Below are 5,190 nucleotides of genomic sequence, written 5' to 3'. Positions count from 1 at the left end.
TTTTCTTTGGTCACATTGAATCCATAGCGAACTTGCCCAGCGCTGGAACCCATTGGCAAGGCAGGCTCCTTAAGTCCTTTTGGTAGTAAATGCTTAAGGCAATACTGGATAACTGAATTTACTTCTCGGTGGTCTCACATTTTCTGAGAAACAGTGGTATTTGCTCATTCACTTGTCAGTAGACATTGTTTTCTTCCTTTCTTTTTTGCCATTACAATGACTTTTTTGGTGAACAATCTTGAGCAGGTCTTGCATATGTTCAAATTTCTCCTGAACATACCAAACGAAATTGAATTGAATTCAACTCCCAGAGGCACCACTCTCTCATCTTCCCACATTAGGCGCCAGATACCACAACGACATTGTCTTCCTCTGTCCCAGAAACACGGCAGCGTCGTACTCCTATTCGCTTAAAATTCTGCAATTCGGTTGTTGTTTAAAATGAACTCGTGTAGGCGCTTCCTCGGGAAAACAAGCACAGTCGTCCCTGGGTGGGCTCGAACCACCAACCTTTCGGTTAACAGCCGAACGCGCTAACCGATTGCGCCACAGAGACCCAGCTATACAGATTTTGCTGCGTTATGTACAGATTTTTACGACTGCGGCCGCTCCCGTTGCCCTCAGCGTCGCCGCGGCCGGACCCCGGCGGTGCGGGAGCGCTGCGGCCGAGCGCAGGGCGGCGCGCGGGGGCGGGGGGCGGACGATGGGGCGGAGCCACGGGCCCCCTCGACCTCTGCCCGCCCGGGCGGCCCGCGGGGGCGTCGAGCCGAGGCGCGCCTGCCACGTCCGCGCAGGGGGTGGGGCTCTCCGGGCGGCCGCTGGCGTCACCGTGACCGGGGGCCGGGACACCGGCCGCCGCAGCCGGGGGCGCGTGGGGCGGACCCGGGGAGGGGCGGGGTCGCGCAGGCTCTCCTGCCCGCCCGAGACCGGGGGGGCCCCGGGGGCGGAGACCGGAGTGCCGCGTGGGCTCGGGGGGCGGGGCCGCAGCCCTCAGGCCCACCCCTCGGGGCTGCTTCCCGGCCGATGTTGCCGCCCTTCCCGTGCACGTTCTCCTCGAGCCCCCCAGCGTCGTGACTGAATACCAGGTACACCGCTGGGGCCTCGGTGGAGGACGCATGGTTTAGGGGGCGCCGGAAAGGGCTCTTGGGGGGAGTGGCAGTGAGGTTGCGCCCTTGGGTTTGCCAGGGCGCCGGCAGTTGCCCCCTTTCCCCGCCCTGTGGATCGCGACGCCGCCGGTCTGGGAAGGGCGGCTGAGGCCTTCGCCCTCGGTGCGGGGAAAGCACTTCCTGGTTCTTACTTTTCTTCTGGGAAGCCCAGTCGCCAGCGCGTCCTGAGGACCAGCCCTTCCCTTCTACCCCTGCAGGAGGGGCGAAGTTCACACCGTACGCCCAGGCTGCTGGGTGCCGTGTTTCCGTTCAGTTTGCCCTGTGAGGGACCCTCCCCTCCTGTCCTCATCCTCTCCCACTCCTCTTCCTTGCAGCTCCTTTTCTCACTATTTTACCTTTTTTTAAAGCGCACAGGTCAGTGGCATTAAGTGCATTCACATTGCTGTGCAACCATCACTACCACCCATTTCCAGAGCTTTTTCATCTTCCTAAAGCTGAAACGCTATATCCATTAAGTACTATCTTGTCATCACCCTTTCCCCGTTCCCTGACAACCAGCCTTCTGCTTTCTGTCTCTGTGAATCTGACTACTCCAGGGACCTCATGTAAATGGAATCGTACTTTGTCCTTTATAACTATCTTATTTCACTGAGCATGATGTCTTCAAAGTCCATCCACGCTGCAGCGTGTGCATGTCAGAATTTTGTTCCTTAAGGCTGAATCATATTCCATTGTATGTATGCACATTTTCTTTATCCATTCACTTGTCAGTGGACCCTTGCATTGCTTCCACCTTTTAGTAATTGTGAATAATGCTGCAGTGAACATAGGTGTGCAAGTATTGCTTTGAGACCTTTCTCTCAATTCTTTTGGGTACATACCCAGAGGTGCAATTAATTGATGGATCATACAGTAGTTCTCTTTTTCATTTTTTGAGAAACCATCCTACCATTTTCCACCACACCTGCACCATTTCACATTCCCACCAACAGTATATACACAATTTCTATTTCTCCACATCCTTGCTAAGACTTGTTATTTTTTCCTTCCTTCCTTCGATACAAACCTTGTATGAGTCTCTTGTGAAATTGTCTTTGTTGTATCAGCCATTCTGTAAAGGCATTCCTGAAATAGTCCCCTCTGCTTAGAGGACCTGTTATGGGCTGGTCCACAATTCGCCCTGAAGTTTACGTATTGAATCTAGTCTCCAGTGTGATAGTGTTTGGAGGAGGAGGTATTTGGGTGAAGCATTCACATTACGAATGGGGGGCCTTTTTAAAGGAGCTTGCTCAATCTCTTCCCTTCATGTGAGGGTACAACACGAGGTCAGCAGTGTGCAACCCAAAAGAGGGCTCTCACCAAGGCTTGACCATACTGGCACCCTGATCTCAGACTTCCAGGCTCCAGAACCACGACATATAAATTCCTGTAGTTTAGAAGCTACCCACTTAATCGTACTTTGTTGTAGTAGCCTGAGCTCAGTAAGACAGGACCCCAAACTCGGTCTATTCCCATCCATCTACCCCCTGCACTCCCCCTTTCTCCAGCTCCGGACTGTGGGATGTCCAAGTGGTTGTAAAGTCTTAGCAGCACCTGTATGGAAGGAAAAAAAGGGAAATAACCGCTAAGTGTGCCTTTGATGCCCCAAGTTCCATCTGAAAGTCTAAGGGTGCCCTTTAAGTCATAATTGTTTGAAAGTATGATCTCCTTTTCTCCAATAGGCTGAGCTGTGGGGTCTCTCTTCCTCCATGTTCCTGTGGATACAACGGTTTTCTGAAAGGAAGACGGCATTAATAGGCCAATTATGTTTAAGTAATTATAGGTACTCATTAAACTATAAAACAGGCATTCCAAGACTAAATGGCTGTGTGTGTGAAATTACACTGTCAACCAGAAGCTCCCACTAAACTGTAAACTCTCCAAGAACAGAGATTTTAGTTGGCTTTTCTCCCTGCTGAATCCCCAGCACCTACAACAGTGCCTAACATACAGCAGACGCTCAATAACTACGCGCTGAATCAGTGAGTGAATGGAAACCATAGGCCATAAAGTAAATGGGGGGAAAAAATGACAGAAAAATTAAATTCCTTTTATAGAAGGAGCACTTACCAATCAATATTAAAAAGAAACCTCTTTACAACTCAACTAAAAAAACAGAAACAAAATGGGGACATGAACAAAATATTCCTAAAAGAAGAAAAACACATAACCAATATAATCATGACTGTAGCCTTAGCAGTAATCAAAATCAAAAATGAAATGATATAAAAATTTCCTTTTCCAAAAAAGCAAAAAGGGAAAAGAGAGAATATTAAAATACTATTAAAGCAATGCTTTTTCCCTATCATTCTAGAAATTCTGTTAGAAATCTATCCTAAGAAAGTACTTAGGGATGTGGCCGAAATTTTAAGTATATCATCATAGTATTATTTGCAAGAGTGATACATTGATAAATAGGAGACAACCTGAATGTCCAACAGCATGAGCAAATGACAAATTGTGGTGTCTTTGGAAAATTTAACAATAGAGTATTATACAGATATCAAAAATACTTTTTTCAAATAATATTTAAAAACATACTCATGATGAAGAAATTAAGTAAAAAAAGATACATAGCCATATAATCATAAAAATAATATTTTCAAAGAATATTTGACAACAGGGTCATGATAAAAAGTTAGAAGGTAAGATGGGGAACTATATACTCATTCTCCATCATGTGGCTGCATAGACTTTCTATGTGTGTTCAAGCTATTGGAAACACTTTATACATATCACATCACTTAAACCCATAACAACCCTATGAGGCAGATACTATTGCTAGTATTCTAATTTTCTAGGTGAGGGAATGCGTGCAAAAAGCAATTTGTCCAGGTTATAGACCTAGTGGAGTGGGAGGGCCAGGTTTCACACCTGGAATCAGGCGCCAGCAGCTATGCTTGTAACCTTGACCTGTGCAGCTTCTCACATTGCATATGTGATAGAAGCCCAAATTGTGGAGTTTGAGTGTGTGTGAGTGTGTGTGTGTGTGTGCATGCACATGCATGTGTGGTATTAGAAAAATTCTCCACAGCATTATTAATGGTTATCTCTGGGTGTTGATTTTTATTTTCTTCTTTACCTCTTTGCACAATCTCAAGTACTTGCAGCAAGCAGTTCTTTTCAGGGGCCAGTGACAAGAAGGTGACAGCAGCAGTTTCCCTAAATTACAGATAGAGGGTGGTAGGTGGTTATTCTCGGCCAGATCGTCTCCGTCTAGGGCAGAGGCGCGCCAGTCGGGGAGGTGGTGAGTGGTGAGTCAGGCAGTCCAGTCTGCGCACATGTGTGGCTGTGCCAAGCGCAGTGTAACTGTCATACTGCTTTTTCTCTTCCAGCTCTTTTGCCCACCTGAGGAAAGGGTGTCTGAGGACCACGGAGACCACCCCTGCGGGGAATTTGACAAGGTGTGACTCTTCGGTGCTGAATATGCTTTTGTCTGAAAACAATTGGAGTACCTGATAATTTTAGGTGACTTTTAGAATTTTTAAATTTTCAATTTTTCAAAACACCTCTTTGCATTAACTTTTTTCTTTTTTATGAGTGTTTTCATTTTGGAAGGATAAGTCAAACTATACAGGAGAATATTAAGACTTTAAACAATATTTGTAAATATACTATGAGACATTTAATACATTGTGAGCTAAATGACAGCAGATATTTATCGAATCTTTTAAGGAAAGGCACTAAGTGCTTCAGGGAACTCCCTTTCGTGCACAGCTGAGACATCATTCCTGCCCACAAATCACTTTAAGCCAGAACCAGTAGATTAGTAAAAAGGTCAAGACAGTAAGTGCCAACTGTGTGGCACAGATGGGAAATCATTTGGGCATCTGAGGCGGGAGTCATCACTGAGCAGTCAGTCAAGAACCCGTGGAGGAAGTGGGTCTTGGGCTGAACCTCTGCAGCATCCTTCAGATGGAGAGGACAAGGAGCTGAACCTAAGATCATCCCAGCAGAAGTAGGGGATTTACATGAAGAAGGCTACAGGGTGACAGAGCATGAAGGGCCTTAAATACCAGGCTGGAAAGTTTCATTATGAACAATA

At 46.7% G+C, this 5,190-nt stretch overlaps 1 long non-coding RNA gene and 1 other non-coding gene across 2 annotated transcripts; one reads left to right on the top strand and one right to left on the bottom strand.

Moving 5' to 3' along the window:
• Window positions 1-482: 482 nt before the first annotated feature.
• TRNAN-GUU (transfer RNA asparagine (anticodon GUU)) lies at window positions 483-556 on the bottom strand. Its single transcript has one exon. It is a non-coding gene; the product is annotated as a tRNA-Asn (tRNA).
• Window positions 557-896: 340 nt separating this feature from the next.
• LOC118928266 (uncharacterized) lies at window positions 897-4,921 on the top strand. Its single transcript, XR_005031165.2, has 2 exons — window positions 897-1,085; window positions 4,481-4,921. It is a non-coding gene; the product is annotated as an uncharacterized LOC118928266 (long non-coding RNA).
• Window positions 4,922-5,190: the final 269 nt, after the last annotated feature.

This window comes from Manis pentadactyla, chromosome 2 (assembly GCF_030020395.1).
Source record: "Manis pentadactyla isolate mManPen7 chromosome 2, mManPen7.hap1, whole genome shotgun sequence".
NCBI classification, from domain to species: domain Eukaryota; kingdom Metazoa; phylum Chordata; class Mammalia; order Pholidota; family Manidae; genus Manis; species Manis pentadactyla.
Note: the sequence above shows the minus strand (reverse complement) of the source record. Positions and strands in the feature narration are given on the sequence as shown.